General features: G+C 41.3%; 1 pseudogene; it reads right to left on the bottom strand.

Moving 5' to 3' along the window:
* Positions 1 to 13,469, bottom strand: part of LOC125344474 — a 96,586-nt pseudogene extending 83,117 nt beyond the window's left edge.
* Positions 13,470 to 18,253: the final 4,784 nt, after the last annotated feature.

The raw sequence follows: 18,253 nt of genomic DNA, 5'->3' as shown, positions 1-18,253 counted from the left end.
GGTTGGAAGGCCTTACCTAGATAGTCTATTGAAGTAGTACTCTGGGGGAATTCTGTTTCTACCACCCATTGTAGTATGAATCCAATCATATAGATCCAATCATATCATATCCAATCCAATAATATAGAAATATACATGAGATAAGCCAGATGATGGTGGCTCATGTCTGTAATCCTAGCTACTCAGGAGGCTGAGTCTGTGAGACTCTTACCTCTAAAAATCTACTCAGAAAAGGCCAGGACTGGCACACACACGCGCGCGCGCACATACACAAACACACAAGTACACACAGAATCTCTAGGAGACCAAGGATTTTTGGCTTGTGTTACAGGATAACCACAGAAATTTGTAATACCTTTGGGCAATTTCAAATTGTGATTAGTAGATTCTTAATGAAGACTAATAAATACATAGATGTTCTTTCTTTTTTTCTTGGTTATAGGGCTTGAACTCAGTACCTTGGTGCTGTCCTTGAGCTGTTTTGCTCAAGGCTAGTTCTCTACCACTTAGAGCTACAGCGCCACTTCTGGTTTTCTGGTGGTTAAATGAAGATGAGTCACATGGATTTTCCTGCCTGGGCTGGCTTTGAACAGTGATCTTCAGATCTCAGCCTCCTGAGTAGCTAGGATTATAGGCTTGAGCCACCAGTGTCTGGCCTTACATGCTCTTTCTTATATACAAGGTAGGTCTTACTGATTCCAAAATTGGCAACTTGCACTGAAAACACATTTGTGATGCTGACAATGTGCATTTTGATGTCTGTCCTGGTGGTGCTGGGGAAGGGTAGTCAATATTATAGGGTTGGTATTAAAATATCATTGACTATCTCTTTGGAGGACTGATGGACAAAAATAAGAAAGGAGTGTGTCCAAGTACCTCAGCTGTTCAAAAGCACTGGCTTTACTTTATTTTATCAATTTAAATTTTTTAAAAATTATCTTTAGTTGTACAAAGGAGTTGACTTTTAACAAAGCAATTTATGAATACAAAGCATTTTGATCAATGTTATCCCTTTGAACATTCCCACCCACTCCTTCACTCCCCTCCCTACTCTTTTCCTTGGTCTTCTTAATTTTTTAGGATATACATTGGATTTTTGCCTGCATTCTCCTCTTCATTTGTCCACTCCTTTCTCCTTGACCCCATCCCATCCCTTTTGAGTACCTCAAAAGCATGGGGTTTTTAGGTTGCTTCTGCTTCATTGTGGAGCTACAAAGAGCTTAAAATTGTCATGGTTACTAGAAAAATTATCATACCATTGGAGACTCATTAGGCCCATTTTATGTGAAAGGAGTGAGGCTCGAGCTTGGGTTTAGCCACAGGTGAAGAACTTAATGAAGCCAAGTAAAAGCTCTGGACACTGAGCCTTAGGAGGAAGCTGACACATCTGATTTTGGGAGGAGAAACACACCCCCAAGTCCTAGACCTTGCACACCCAAGTCCTCTGCTGCAGACCAGTGCCAGTAACTTCCAATGGGCCACGGGTGATGGTCTAGACTCACTACACTTTGATTCCTGGAAATTGGAAACCAAAATCTGAAGGCAGGGCTCACCAGTGAGTGGCAATGCTCCTCCTTGAAGAGTGTGTTTCTAAAGAATCCCACACGTGCCTGTATGAATTTAGAAATATCAGAGGCAGAAACAGAGTATTGGCTCCTAGCAACCTGCCAAGAGTGAGGTCTTGAGGCTGCTGCTGGCTAGCCCCGGTTGTGTGCATCTTTACCCCTCTTGTGCCCCACTTGCAGTGACAGAATGTAAAGGCAGTGACTTGGGAATCCACCCGGAAGGCTGCTTGCATGAACAGCTTCTAGAAATCCTAACAGTGACAGAGCTCCATGCACATTTATTTATAGCTAGCATGACTTCTCCGGTAGCTTGTAAAGAAACTTAAAATCGAGCAGGTCAGTGGGTGTTTTTTGTTTTTGTATTTTCACCCTCCCAGGTTTTCTAGCCGCCACTTTACTCCTGCTTCTGGCTCCCACATGGTACCTCAAACTACCCTGGAACAAATCCAAGGGTTTGGCGAACCTCAAGGAAGCTCTTCTTAAACCCACATTTCCAAAAGGACACGTTTTACATGGTACTGCTCGAAAATGTGACACACTATTTTAGAAGTGTCACAGTATCAAGTATCATTGGATTTAATTATTCAGGCAAATGTAACACCAAATGTTCATTTGATGCATGGGTCAAAGCAAAAGTTCTCAAATGCTTTCAGTGAAATTGAAACAAAGCTATAACTACCAGGTACCCATGGCTCACACCTATAATCTTAGCTAATCATGAGGTTGAGACGGGAGGACTGTTGTTCAAAGCCATTGTGAGCAGAAAAGATGATGAAACACTTATTTCTAATTAACCAACAAAAAGCTAAAAGCAGAGGTGTGGCTCAAGTGGTAGAGTGCAAGCCTTGAGCAAAAATGCTAAGACAATCATCCATGCTTTGAGTTCAATCTCCAGTAGTGTGAGCATTTGTGCATACACATATACATACACACACATGCCATAACTCCAACAAATCAATTGCATTCATGGATGTGTGTGTGTGTGTGTGTGTGTGTGTGTGTGTGAGAGAGAGAGAGAGAGAGAGAGAGATGGGGGAGGGAGGGAGGAAGGAAGAGAGAGAATACTCTATTTTTAAAAGAGAATACTTTATTTTTAAAACCCAGATTCTGATTTGTCACATGGAGAAAATATTTTTAATCAACTTTCTGGGTTTACATATTTAGAAATTTGTTTATTTGCTAGTGTTTAGGCTTTGCATCCTACCTTTTCATGTTAAGACTGATTTCCATCTAACTGCATCATATTATCATGTAATTTCCTATTGAGAATGTTTCTTCAAAAAGAAAATATTTCTTTTGCACGTATTCTCAAATGATGTTTTAGTTCAGCCACCAGCTGTTTGTTCTCAGCACTTTGAAAGAAACATTCTGTTGTCTTCTGTAATTTATTTCCGCTTGAAGAAAAGTCTGCTGCTATTCTAATAGTTGTTTTGTGGGTAAATGAGGAAGTTTTTGAGGCATTTTTCTTGGTCTGATGTGCAGCTGTTCAAACACACCTATACTTTAGAGCAGCAATGTCATGAGGGAATAGAAATTCACATACTGGGAATGTCCATGTGTCTAAATAGGAATACAATTTTGCTTACGCTTTTGTGTGTGCCACTACTGGGGCTTAAACTCAAGGTCTTTTGCTATCATTCAGTGTTTTATTATTTTATTCACGTAGATAATGGCAGGTGTTCCCGAATGAGCGGTGAGGGCTAGCTTATTCCTGACACGTTTCCTCAGGTTTGATCTGAGGATGCCTTTGCTTTCGCGGGAAGACAGTTTCACTGGATACAGTGGTGTAGGTGGATGGCTGTCTTTAGCATTTTCACTATTCCACTCCACTCCTCAGCTTGCAGAGCTTCCAAGAAAAGCCTAATGTGATTTATAGCCTGTTCCTGTTGAGGCAGGTGGCCTTCCAGCTTAGGTCTCTGTCCTTGATTGACTGTAGCTTGAGCATGATGCACTTACCAGCTTGCTGTGTGCTTAGCAGCCTACATCTAGAGTTTGGTTTGGTCAGGAATTTGGGGCAGTTTACTTTTCAAATTTTAGAGATTTCTCCTTTCCCTTCTAACATTCTTGTTCTGTCTATGCCATACCTTTCTGGGATTTTCTTGTGTGTGTTGGCTAACATGTCCATTTTTCTTGGTGTTTCAGTGTGGGAAATAGTCACTGACATCAAGCTCACTAACGTGTCCCTCAGCCGTGTCAGCCCAGTGCGCTGGGGTTGTGTCTGTGTCTGCCTTTGTGACCTCCAGCATTTCTCTTTGACTTGATTCTTTCATGGAGTTTCCACGTCAGTGTCTGCGTCTGCCTTTGTGATCTCCAGCGTTTCTCTTTGATTCTTTCATAGAGTTTCCACGTCTGTGCTCCTGTGCCCATCTGGTTTCACTTGTTGGCTATTTTTCCAGTGGAATCCTTAGCACGTTACTCAGGGTTATTTTAAACTCCCAGACTAATCATTTTATAATTTCTTCTAGTTATGACTCTGTGTCTTTTTTACTTTGTTTTGAATTGACACATCATAATTACACTAATTGATGGGGTACAAAGTGCTGTTTAAGTACATATAATGAGCAAATAAGAGTAATTAGCAAATCCATCACCTAAGGCATTTAAAGCTTATTTGTGGTGAGGACATTAAAATACTCTTTCCACCTATTTTAAATGAGCCAATACAATATTGTTACCAAGTCCGTTCACTGAAAAATGAATGACAAGAATGTATTCCTCGGTCTCACTGCCTGTCCTTCTATGATCCCAGCCCTCCAGGCCTACCCTTCAGCCTCCCTTCCACATCTCCACATTCCACATATGGACGAGATCTTGTAAGATTTTTCTCCCTGTGTCTGGCTTTTATTTCATTTAGCTTGACATTCTCCAGGCTTGGGTGTGTTGTTACACATGACATGATTTTACTCCTTGTACAGCTAAGTGCTATTCCACTGTGTATATTGAACACATTTAAAAATATTCAGCCATATTTAGATGACTGCATGTGTTGGGCTATTGTGAATAGTGTCAGACATGGGAAGTCAGCTGGCTGGGTGCTGATCTCACCCTCCCTAGATAGAGACTCGGCAGTGGGCTTGTTAGATTTTATTGCACAGTATACAGAGTCTCCATGTTGATTTTCACAATACTTTAAGTTAATTTCATAACAATAGGGCATATACATTGTACTCAATCCATATTTGCAGCAGCATTTATTATTTTTTTCTTTGATAATAGTCATTCTGTAGGATAAGGTAAGCAGCTCACTATAAGTTTGATTTGCAATCCCTGATGATTAGTGATGTTGAGAATTAGTGAGCAGTTGAGAATTTTTTTTTTAATTTGCCAGTTGGTCATTTGTTGGGGATTATTATGGCCTGGGAAAGGCTGCCCTTCCACCAGCCTTGGGACAATAGAAGTCCCTCCCACCTTCTGGCCTCCACCCCTTGGGAGGTGAACACGTGCGTGCCACCATGATGGGGTTGTCCCGCCCACAAAGGGAAGTTTCGTGATGTCACTTGATGGACATGCTCCCTAGCCTATGACTGACCCTTTGGCCAGCCCCCTTTCTTTCCCGCCATTACTTCTATATAAGTGCCCTTCCATATTAAAGTCTTTGAGACGCTTTCCACCACCGCAGCGTGTCCCTGATGCCTTCCTTTTCGCCTCCGCCCTCGGTAACATGTGGGGGGACTGGGGGGAGGGGAAGCTTCAGCAACCCGTCCTCAACTTAGCGCTTGCCCATGTGAGCACGCCTTTGGCCTTCCGCTGGCGGAGGGCCAGGCTGAGTGCTCTTTCATAGAGTTTGTGGTTACCATTCTCCCCGTGGGGGGGAGAAAGGGGGTGTCCAGAACTCCAGCAGTCATTTGTGCATCTTCTTTTGCAAACTATCTACTTAATTCTTCAGTCCACTTTTTTATCAGACTGTTTTTGGTTGGTTGATTTTGTTTGTCCTTATTATTGAGTGGCCTGAGTTCCTTATATATTCTGAATCTGAATCCTATGTCAGATGCATAGTTGGCATTAAGTTGTCCTTTTGCTATGTTGATTGCTTCTTTTATCATTTAGACAGCTTATGGTTTGATGTAATATTATCGCTCTGTTTTTTGTTTTTTTGTCTCTGTGCTGTTGGGATTTCAACCAAAACAAAAGAATCCTGGCCAGCCCAGTACTCTGGGGCGAGAATGTAGTGCTTTGTTTTCTTCTAGCAGATTTGTTGATTTTGATATGTGGTTCCTTTAGCGTTTTTGTATGTGTGAGAAAAAGAGATTACATTCCACTCCTTATCTTCCCAGTTTAGTTATTCAGCATACTTCCTTCCCCATTGTGTTTTTGGCACTTTGGAGCAGGGGAAGGTGATTAGCATGTAAACTTTTGTACGGACCATCTATGGGATTCCACTGGCCTTCATGTCATTTTCATGCCAGTGCCATGAAGTTTGGATGATCATAGCTTTGTAATTATTTCAAGGCCGAGTAGTATATGCTTTCACATCCCCAACTCCTAAGGGATATTTCAGCTATTTAATATCCTTTGTAGTTCCATATAAATTTTAGAATTGCTTTCTCCAACTTCTGTGGAGAATGTCACTTACATTTTAATAAGAATTGCATTGAATTTTTTTGCATAGAATGAACATTTTAATCATGAAATAAGTGTGTATGTATTTACAGTAGTTCTATCTTTTTGTGATTCGACCCCTTTATTATTATGGGCCTTGAACCATGATGCTTCATCTCAAGCTACCAAGTAACAGGGATCACAGTGCCTAGCTTCCATTTGTACTTCTTTTGAGAAGTTCAATTAACGTGAGCTTCTCAAATTGTATTGATTGGATTGCTTGCTCTTACTATGTTTAAATCTTTGGGCTCCTGATGTAATTTAGGTGTTAATCCTTAATCCAATGAATGCTGGGTGATGATTTTCTCCCATTCTGCAAGTTGCTCCGTTTAATTACAGTAATTGTTTCCTTTGTTGTGAAATCCTATTTGTCAATTCTCATTCTTATTTCCCTGAACTAGAATTCTAGTCAGAAAATTGTTGTTTAAGCCTATGTTTTCAAGGGTCTTATCTGTATTTTCTTCTATTAGTTTCAAGTGTTTTTATTTAGGTAATTGGTCCCTTCTTTTCTTTTCTTTTTCTGTGCAGGTACTGGGGTTTGAATTCAGGGCCTGGGTGCTGCCCCTGGTCTTTGTTTTGCTCAAGACTAGAGCTCTACCACTTGGGACAAAGCTCTACTTCCAGCTTTCTTGGGGGGAAAGGGGGCAGTTAATTGGAGATAAGAGTCTCACAGACTTCACTGCCAGGGCTGGCCTCAAACTGGGATCCTCCTATCTCAGCTTCCAGAATGGCTAGGGTTACAGGCATGAGCCACTGGAGTCAGCTTCATTGGTAATTTTCTTTTTTTTTTAACCAGTCCTAGGGATTGAGCTCAGGGCCTGGGCACTTTCCCTGGCTTCTTTTTTGCTCAAGGCCAGCACTCTACCACTTGAGCCACAGCACCACTTCCTCTTTGGTCAATTTGTATTCATTTTCATACAGGATGAGAGGCAGAGCCTGGCTCTCATCTTCCACATGTGAACAGTCAGTTTTCCCAACAACATTTGTTGAAGAGTCTGTCTTCTTGTTGTTGGCACCTTTGTCTAAAATGAGATGATTGTAACTCTATGGGCTTATTTCTGGGCCTTCCAGTTTATTACATTGGTCCTCACGTCTATTTACATGCCATAACCAACCTGTGTGTATGACTATGGCTCTGTAGTGTAATTTGAAGTCAGGAATAATGGAACTTTCATCATTGCTTTTTCTGCTGAAAATTGCTATAGCTATCCAGTGCTTTTTGCACTCTTGTGGGTTTGGGGGTTGATTTTTCTGTTTCTGTAAGAAATGAGATTAAGATTTACATTTTGGTGGGAAAGCCATTTCCACATTAATTCTGCCCATCTGTGAATATGGGAGGTGCTTCCATCTTTACTGTAAATTCGAGATCGTGATCTATTTACTTTACAGAAGGGCTTTGGGAAAACAATGCCAATAGTTCTTCTTTGAGGGCTGGGGATATGGCCTAGTGGCAAGAGTGCTTGCCTCATATACATAAGGCCCTGGGTTCAATTCCCCAGCACCACATATACAGAAAACGACCAGAAGTGGTGCTGTGGCTCAAGTGGCAGAGTGCTAGCCTTGAGCAAAAAGAAGCCAGGGACAGTGCTCAGGTCCTGAGTCCAAGCCCCAAGACTGGCCAAAAAAAAAAAAAATAGTTCTTCTGTGAGATACAAACAGAATTTTGAAGTTGCATCATTTCTTCCCAGTCATGAGCAAATACAATGAAAGAATAGTGATCTCCCACCAAGACCATGGTTTCTTATAGCCCTTTGCTTCCTTCCTCCCCTGATACATAATTTACCCATCTCACCTTCAGGTTCCCCAGAATTTTGGCCATTCACATCTGCTATTGAGCCACTTGAGTAAAACTTCATGTTCACCTGCTATAGTTTTCAGATCTGGATTTTATATTTGGTTCATTTTAAAATAATTTCTGTATATTGATATTTGTGATTTTTCACACAGTATTCTCTTGGTTTTCTGTTTATAGTGTTTTAATTTAGCTTCTAGCTAGATACATCTAAGCAAATTGATTTAGTCTGTCTATGAAGACCCTAGACTTCTTCAAGGATAATTTCCAGTAATTTTATTTTGTTCTTGTCAATAGGCCCACACTTTCCCTATATACATAGCAATCTGGGGATGAAATTTCAGCATTTTGAATGCTAAAGTGTGCTAATGCTGGATATCACATCTACCCTTCCTTAGGATTTGCTGTTGTTTATGTTGAAAGTTTTAGTTATCCATTTCACAGTGACTTTCCCAAATTAGATTTTTTTACAAATACTGTATTTATTGACATTTGTACTCATTAAAATCCTTGTTGATATATAGCTACACTTTGAGAGAATCAGTACAATCTCTAGAGTGTGAAGTAGAAAATAACGAACAGCTTGCCAATCTTGGCAACTGGCTCTGAGCAGGGCACTTCCCAATGAAGCTGACAATATACAGTTCTGCCTTGGCTTTTATTTCTTGTATTCCCACAGAGCAAAGACTAGTCAGATGGACAAACAGGGGCTCTCTGAGACCTTTTCAAGTGTGCCTTGAGTCTTGAGCACGCATATTGCACTTCTGAGCTCCAAGTAGCTGGTGACCCTTCTTCAAAGCTTCCTTTCCCTGCACATTCTCTGCTCCAGCCTCCTTCTCAAGCTTTCAATCATTCTTGCTGTCATTTGCCTCAGAGGCCAAGAAGTATAAAATATCTTTAAATACTTTGATCAGATTGTAAGGTCTGCCCTGGGAGGGCTCCATGCACATGCCCCCAACTGGTTAAGTCTCCACCCAGTTACCTGGGTAACCAGCAGATCTGGAGCAGTTACCTCCCCGTTTCCTGAGGTCACATCCTAATCCACCTGGACACACCTCCCTGCTCCTGCCCTAGATAAGATAGAGCCGGATGGGGGTCGCCCCTTCTCTCCCCATGCATCACCTCTGCCACAGGCCAGCAGTTCCATGACAAACTTTCTCTCTTGCCAGAATACCGTGTGGCATTCTCCTTTATCAGCTACCTATTTTAATAAACCTAACACAGATGCTGCCTGGAATTCTGTCTCCGCCTGAGGCACCGAGAATGACCTCAGGGATGAGGGAAGTTTAGTATGGGAACAAGAATGTTAACTGACATAATTTCGTTTCTCTCCCTTGCCAGTCAACACGGGGCTTGTGCTGGATGCTGTTGTGCCACTGCACGTCAAGGGCAAGGAATGACAAATGGAGGCTCATGGGAACTTCCCAAAAGAAGGCCCTCTGTGCTTTTCTCATGTAAGTCCTGGAAGCTGTGGTCTCAGCAGCATTGGCAGCCGCCTTGTAACCATGAGGGAAAGGCCTGTCTACAGTAGTATCCACCGCAGACAGAAGAGAGGAGTGAAGTTGAGAGGAAGGAGGGCTGGGATCCTAGTCAGCTTTCTGAATTCCTGATCTGGGTTTGATTGAGACCATTTTTATCCTGAGACATTCTGCTTTTTGAATTTTTGGTTTTCCAATTTGTCCCTCATCTCAAGTCATTCTGGCTCCCAGCTCACAGAGCAATAGTCTTGCATTATGACTTGTCTTTATATGCAGATGATATATTAATCTTTTAAGGACTTTTTCATGAATAAGCTTTTTTGATATTTAATTTATATAAAAATGTATTTATATACTTTACGTATATAACTTAATGAGTTTGCGCATACAAATATCTGTCCATCCATCATCAAAGTTAAGGCTGTGCACATATCCACCACCTCCAAAAATGTCCTGCGCTCTGTGTGTATATGTGAACATGTGTGTGTATGCATGTGTATAAGTGTTTGTATATGTGTATGTGTATATGTGTATGTGTCTAAGAACTCATGGGATTCAATTAAGCCTTTTTAATTCACAATTGTTTTCTAACTTTGGGCGCCACAAAGTGCAGCAGAACTGTAGAATTTATTTATAGTGCATAATTGGAACTTTATTCTCATTGGACAATTTCCTTGTCTGCCTAGATTGTGACTGACTTCCTTCCTTTAGTATCACTTTCCCCTTTCATCTACGATGTAAAAATGTCTGAATAATGTTGCGCTATGCACCATTCATCACAGTCAATGCCAATGTAGGTAGCCCTGTATTTGTTTTGTAAATAATGCTGTACTGCACTGGGAACTTCAGACATCTCTACAAGTTCCCAGTTTCAATTCTTCTAGATTTCTACCCAGAAGTGGGATTCCTGGATCATGTGGTAGTTCTTATTTTATTATTACTTTTTCTAACTTTAATCTTTTGAGGAACTTCCATAGTGTTTCTGTAATGGAAGCATCATTTTATATTCCTACCACAAGCATACCAGGGTTACAATTTCTCTGCATTCAACATTTATCTTTTTTTGGTACAATGAGGTAATATCTAATTGTAGTTGTGATTTTCATCTCCCTGATTATTAGGGATGTTAAGCTATTTCCAGCACACCTAAGGCTCTATGTGTGTCACATCTTGTTTTTGTTGACTGTGTTGTATTTTAAAAAATCAAGTCCAGCATGGAGATTTTCTTGTACATTTTCTCCCGGTAATCTTATGGTGTTGGATCTCAATCCTAGACTTTAATTCATTTTTACTTGATTTTTGTATGTGATACAAAAAAAACCATCCTATTTTCTTTCTACTTTATCCAACACCCGGTGCTATGGTCTCTAGTCATCAGAATATTCAAAGCAGATAAACTTGGCCACATTGCCCATAGTCATGTTATAAGGGCTGCCATGTTGGAGCAGACAGGAACATATGTAGGAAATGCATTTTTACAAATTTCCATGAGGGGTAGAGGGAGGTGGCTATTTGAGAAACACTGGTCTCAGGATAATGGCTCTATACTGTGAATGTCTCTCTGGCTGGACAGCCATGGGGCTCCATCACTGTCACTGCAGGCAGGCCTGAGCAGGCCTGGGATAAGGGCTTTGTCTACCACTGGACACTGGACCTCATCTCACAGCTGGACTGGGCCTGCCCTTCCACCATGACTGGCTCCTACACTGGAAATCAAAGTGTTTCAGTTAGTCGGGGCACAAGAGCTGGAACATTTCAATTTTTCTTTACTTAATCATGTTTTTCTGTCTTTAATGTGGCCTGGGAAACTTCAACAAATAACACGTTCCCACAGTGTGGAGATCTATGGATGGCTTTCACAAAAAAGGAGAGAAAAGAACTATTTATTTTTAAATTTCAAAACAGTAAAGGCAACCCAAAGCCTGTCAAGATTTTCTTTTTCTTTTTACTTCCTATAACTACTCAAAAACAAACACAACAGAATCATTTGATCACCTCTCAGCCTGGCACACATTTATAAACATATATTCCTCTGTCCTTCCAAGCTACTCTGCCAAACATTAAAAAAGAAGGAAATAACATTGTCCCATTATGTTTTAATATTTAAATTATAGGCACAAAAGTAAGCTTTAGCAAGTTCATGACCTTTCTTTCTCTCTGCACCACTACAAATAAGCAGATAAGAAAGCATCGCTGGGTGCCAGTGGCTAGTGCCTGTTATCCTAGCTACTCCAGAGGCTGAGATTTAAGGATCTCAGTTCAAAGCTAGCCTAGGCAAGAAAGTCCAAGAGACTCTAATCTCCCAATTAGCTGCAAGAAAGGTGGAAGTGGAGCTGTGGCTCAGGTGGTAGAGTGCTAGCCTTGAGTAAAAGCACTCAGGGATAGTGACTAGGCACAGAGTTCAAGCCTCATTACTGGCACTAAAAAAAGAAAGAAGGAAGGAAAGAAAGGAAAGGAAGAAGGAAATGAAGGAAAGAGGAGGGGAGGGGAAGGATGAGTAGGAGAAGGGAGGGGACAGGAGGAAAAGGAAGTGGAGGGAAGGGGAGAAAACATTGAGCTAGACTACACAAATTCAAGATCAAACAGACATGAGTAGTGCAGTGGAAAGTCTTGGAATGATAAAACATACTTCACTAAGGCCAAATGAGCTGCCATAGCGATTTAGAAGTTGATCTGTGTTGAGGAGCATTGGTGGTCCCTCAATGTCTTTGAACGCCGAGTATATGGTCATAGGGAAGGCTGTGTTCACACTGACCTTGAGGGTCTCAATGAATACGTGGCAAAGTGGAGTCTGTGACACACAGCACTTGTCCATCCCTGAGGGCTGTTTGGTACCTACCTTGCCCACCGGGTGGGGACAGGGCAGGTCTAGTGGACCTAGCAGTGTGTGTGACCTGTGTAGCTGTGGAGAGATGCATGATGGAATTGGGGGCCCTGGCCAGCAAGTACTTGACAGGATGAAGGGGCCCAGCTCACACCTGCATGGGCCTGCACAGTGCAGGCCACAGGCATACCCCATGGGGCTAGCCCATTCACGGGGGTCCCCACTGCCCGGGCAGAACATTGTCTTCATCCCACCCTTCCTTCTGTAACAGTGCTTACAGAGTCTGTTTAAGAGTTAACTTCTCAGGAACAGCCTGGGAGGAAGCCATCTCCATCTCCAGTTCAACTGTGGCATTAGGAGCTCTTGTACCTTGACTCTCTCTCCTGCTTCATGCTTCTCTACATACCAAAGCCAGCCTAGGGGGCCAGAGTCTGCTCTGGTGAGATTTTTGTCTGTAGGAAGGACAAAGATCTCTCCTTCTGTCCTGTAATTTATCCCCAAAGTGCCATTTGGAGGATAGCCCCTGAAAATCATCTATTGGTGGAAGAAAGGTGTCTGGTCATAGAGCTGCCCACACCTGGATAGGCTTCTTTCATATTTTATCATTTCTTTTAATTTTGTTGTTTGGTTTTAATTGTGGCATCCAGAAAAATCATAGAGTAGTTAAGTGTTCCTAGTTCCTTGTCATTACAGAAAAGTTTGGCACATGAGGGCTGGAATGAGCTACACTCCCCCAATGTTAGTACCTTACTTTTCCATTAAGTTCTGGTGAACTCTAGGACACACGTAAAATAGACAGTATCCATCTGTCACGATGAGCAGCTACCGACGTCAGTCACTACAACATTTGTCAAGTCCAGTCTTCAGAACCCATCTTGCATTTAGTTTTTAATACTCTTATTAGTCCTAGGTAAGGAGGAAGCGTTTCTTGGTTCTTTGTCATTTGCAACACTGACATTTCTGTGGGCTAGGTGTTTTGATTTTGGTTGCCAAGTGGTCACTCATGACTTCACTGTGATCACTGGAGGCCAAGGTGGTGGGGGAGTGATGCTCCGTCTCTTCTCTGCTATATCAAGGCCCTGGGTGGCACTCACCTTGCTGCTGGGGACATGATTATGACCCCTGCTAGTTTTCCCCTTTGGGGTGAGTTTGAGACCATACAAGTCCCATTTCTTATAGAAATTTCCCAGCAACAGGAATCTGTTGGTCATTTCCCCTGGCAGAGCCATGACAGTGGTTGTTGTAAGTGATATTTTCCCATCCTGTGTTTCTTCCCACATTTATTAGTTGACATCCTGTCCTGCATAACTTCCCTCTTCCCATTTCTTCTTCCATACACTCCCCTTCCCTCCCCTTCTGGTCTTTAGGTTGGCTTTTCAGATACCTTCTTGCTTTTCCCAGAGCCAATTTCACATGGTCCTCCTCCTTCTCACCTGAGAAGCTGGGATTGTAAGTGTGAATTGGCACAGCCAGCTTGTTTTAAGTCTTCATAACTGTTTTGCTTGGGCTAGCCTCAAATAAAAATCCTCTTTTCTTCACCTTCCAAATAGATATTACAGATATGGCTCTAATAAGTCAGTTCTAAGCTTTATTTCCAAAGAAATTGATTAGTTATAAATGGTTATTTACTCCTTTATGGTGATTTTTATCATCTTTGTAATATGTAGCTACATTTAAAAAGCTATTTAAACATTTTATTTATGATTAAACCATAAGTTTTGCAATTAGTATGTGCTAATAAAAATTTAAAAAATTCTTCTTAGCTTCACTGAAGTATAATTGGCAAATCAAATTTATATAGAATATAGAGTGATTTTTAGAACAAGTACAGTTATCAGAATCTACAAATTCATGTATTTTAATATGTATTTTATATACACTTATTTTATTTATTCATTTAATTAATTAATTATTTTATTGTGATTTGGACCCAGGGCCTCGTACTTTCTGGGAAGATATCCTCCCACATGAGTCATATCTCTAGCTCCTTTTTTGTAAATTTTTACATGAATCTCTCTCTCTCTCTCTCTCTCTCTCTCTCTCTCTCTCTCTCTCTCTCTCTCTCTCCTCTCTCTCTTCTCCCTCCCTCTCTCCCTTGCTTGGGGATGTTTTCTAAACTGTTATTGTAGAGTTGACATACAGAGAGGTGACAATTATATGAATCAGGTGATGAGTAATGAGTACAATTCTTTTTGGACCATGTCTCTCCTTCCATCACTCTCTCCCCATTTTTCCCTCCCTTCTCCTACCCACAAGATATCCAGTTCACTTTCCACACACTGTCCAGTGAGTTTCACTGTTGCATTTGTTCATCCTTGTTCCACCTTTTATGTGCCCTCCCTTGTTCCCCAAATACAAACTAACAAACAAAAGAAAGAAAAAAAAGCCAAAACTAGAAACAATGGCAACTAAAAAATGTCTCTAGTTTTTTTTTTTTCTTGGAGTTCATTCATTTCATAGAATATTATTTTATATGATCATCTGTACATAGCTATCCCAGAGCAATAGACAAATTAAATGTAATACCTATTAAAACCCCAGTAACTTTCTTTAAAGAAATAGAGAAATCAATCCAAAAATTCATATGGAATAGTGAAAGACCCAGAATAGCAAAAACAATCCTCAGCAGGAAGAACAGCACTGGAGGAATATCAATGCCAAACTTCAAGCTTTATTACAAAGCCTTAGTAATAGAAACAGCTTGGTACTGGCATAAGAAAAGGCCTGAGGAACAATCGAACAGAATAGATCCAGAAAGAAGCCCACAAACATATAGCCACCTAATATTTGATAAAGGAGCCAAAAACACAGACTGGAAGAAAGACAGCCTTTTCAACAAATGGTGCTGGCAAAATTTGCTATATACATGCAGAAAACAGAAGCTAAATACTTATATATCACCTTGTACCAGAATCACTTCTAAATGGATCAAAGACCTCAGTGTAAGGCCAGACACTGTGAACATATTACAGGGATAGGGCAACCCTAGGCCTTCTAAGCAGGGGTAGAACATCCTGAACAAGGATCCAGAATCCCAACGAATCAAAAAAAGACTGGAAAAATAGGATTATGTCAAACTGAAGAGCTTCTGCATAGCTAGCAGGATAAAATGTTTTTGTATTTCTAAGGTATTTTTTACATATATAGAGAAGAGTTAAAAAAGAATCTCCATCCAACAGTTGGGCCTAAGGTATCTTTCAAATCATTAAGTAAATGGAAGACAGATGCAGGAAAAACCAAATGGCTCTGGGATAAACACTCTGCATGTACCTCTCCCTTTGGGTTGTTTGGGATTTCCCCAGACAAGAGCTGACCACTTGTGAAACAGCTCGACTTTGAAGTTGCCCAAGGTGGCATGACTCTGGGTTGATGAAAATTGATATGGAGAGGAGAAGGCTTGCCATGGCTGTTCCTGCTCTTTCCCCCCTTCTGTTGTGGTTTTCTGTGACTGTTCTGTACAGGGAGGATGTTCCGTGGTCAGGCCGGCCTGGGCCTGTACCCTGCACACAGTGCAGCCCAGCAGCCATGCAAAGATGCATCTGGAAGTTTGTGTAAAAGGCCTCAGAGCTGCTCTGGTGAGGAAGCATTGCCATCAGTAGGCGGATGGGTGGGAGCCCATGGGATTTTTCCAATAAAGTTTAAACCCACACAAGTTCCCTTTAGCCAGAACATAGAGGGCCTGACTGGTAGGTCATCCGCAGATCTTCCCAGCTTCAGTGGGTGGCCCCAGATCCATCCCCACCCACGGTTGGAATGCTTCCAGAAATAGTTCTGAGCTGGGAGCCAGGTGCCAGTGGCTCACCTCTGCAGTCCTAGCTACTCAGGAGGCTGAGGTGTGAGGATCACAGAAGTCAGTTTGGACAGAAAGTCCATGAGACTCTTACCTCCAATTCTATTATAGAAAAAGTCAGAAGTGGAGCTGTGGCTCGAGTGGTAGAAGACCTTGAGCAAAGGGAGCTTAAGGACAGCGTCCAGGTCCAGAGTTAAAGCACCAGGACTATTGAAAAGAAAAAGAAAAAAAAGCAAACTTTACTTTTGTATACATAACCTGTTAGAGAGCCTTCTGTGTCTCTCAGGAAGCTGTGCAGGGCTCTAGGCCGTGAGGATTGTCTCAGGATCAGAGAGCACGATTCTGCTCAGGAAGAGGATGCAAGGGACATTGGAAAGTGGAAAAGGGGCTCCCATAGTTGACATGCAGCTCTGCTCTGTTGTAGGCCTCAGAAAGCAAGTCTCTGTCCTTCTACCCATATGTGTCCAGAAGCTCCCATGAGGCATATGAAAACTACAACCTTAAATACAGGAAATTGAAACAGACAGATATCTGCTACAATGACCTGTCCTGTCTTTGAGGGACCAATTTCGAAGCCCTAGAGAGGAGGTGGGGAGAGAGAGAGAGAGAGAGAGAGAGAGAGAGAGAGAGAGAGAGAATCAATGTTAGACACAAAATCTTAAAAGCCAAAAACAATCTACCTTCTATTGGTTTTTCTCACTGAGTTAATGGAGTCACAGCATTAATAGAGATGTTTAGAGCAGGGCAGGAACAAAATATTTGGTTGGAACCAAGTATATATTTGATCTTTCCTCTATTTGATCTGAGAAATTAGAATTGCCCTTCTAATGGGCTTTTTGGCAAAGATTTCAGAATATCTTTGAGATAGGCTAAATAAGGAGATGGCTTGTTTTGCTTTCTCTGCACTTGCTACAACAATGGATGTATTTTCAAGACCAAATATTATAATTCAGTGTCTTACAAGGAAATGAGAACTGAGTCTGAGGGTTGGGAGTAAAGGAGAAGGGGCAGCCCCTTGCTCAGGAGAGCCTGGCAGGAATTGGGCTTCTCAACTTCTTTCTGTTCTGCATCCTAGCCAGCATCATATGCAGAGCTCAGTTCTCTCCCTTCCATTTCCAGACCAAATTTCATGCTCTGTTAAGATAGTGATTTCAAGGGTTTCCTTTGGAGATAACATTTCCTTATTAGAATTTTTTGGTCCCAAACTATCACACTTAAATCAGCATTTCAGTTAAATAAAATTCAATGTGAACTAAAAATATGCCAACTACAATATAATTATGTCTATGCCAGCTACAATATGATTAAGTTATGTTTAAATCTTGAAAAACCTTTATAAAACTATATTTGTGGTAATGATTTGATACAGTCATGTATTGCATGCTGACTGCCTCAGTTGTATCATCTATAATTATAATTGTGTTTATATACGGACAGAACACCAAACATTTCTCTATTATTAAGTTTAAGTAAACACAGTGCCGCTGTGGCTGTTGTGCTGACATCAGACCATCAGAACTTGTTTATTGTATGGTTGAAAGTTGGTACCTGTTACCAACACCCCTCCATTTTCCTCACCCACTGTTCTACTCTGCCCTTCTATGAGCCCCACATCTTTAGGTCCTGCATATAAATAAATCATGGTGTACAGATCTTCCCATGTCTAAGGATGTCCATCTTGCTTTCATCAATAGTTTATGAGGAAATACCTGGGCTTCTCATAGCCCAGTCAAGTTAGTATGTAAATTTAACTGTCACATTCCCAAATCATACAATAACCACTCTCCTGAGCCTAGAGGAAAAAAGGCCCTTGCTCTCTGTCAGTCTGAATTTTCCAGGGTCAAGTGGGTAGTGTTATTTAATTTCATATGATTCTTTTCTTTTCTTTTCTCTTATCTCCATCTCTCCTCTCTCATCATATGATCACTTCTGGTACCCATGAGGAATGCTCATTCTTGCCTGCTTTACCCAGCACCCTCCATGTAGAATTCCAGTTGATGTTCTTCTTATATAGCTTCTTGGGCTACTTGTCTTTTTTCTATCATCAAAATAGACTTGTCCATTCCTTACAAGCTAAGTCCCATGGAAGGAAATAATAAACTGTGCCATTTATACTCCATCTCTTATTATGCTGCAAGGTCAAAAAGACCCATTGTAGAGGTTAAAGGTCATTTGACAAGCAATAGAGAGTCTAAAATGTGCACA

This window comes from Perognathus longimembris, chromosome 2 (genome assembly GCF_023159225.1).
Source record: "Perognathus longimembris pacificus isolate PPM17 chromosome 2, ASM2315922v1, whole genome shotgun sequence".
Classification (NCBI taxonomy): Eukaryota; Metazoa; Chordata; class Mammalia; order Rodentia; family Heteromyidae; genus Perognathus; species Perognathus longimembris.
Note: the sequence above shows the minus strand (reverse complement) of the source record. Positions and strands in the feature narration are given on the sequence as shown.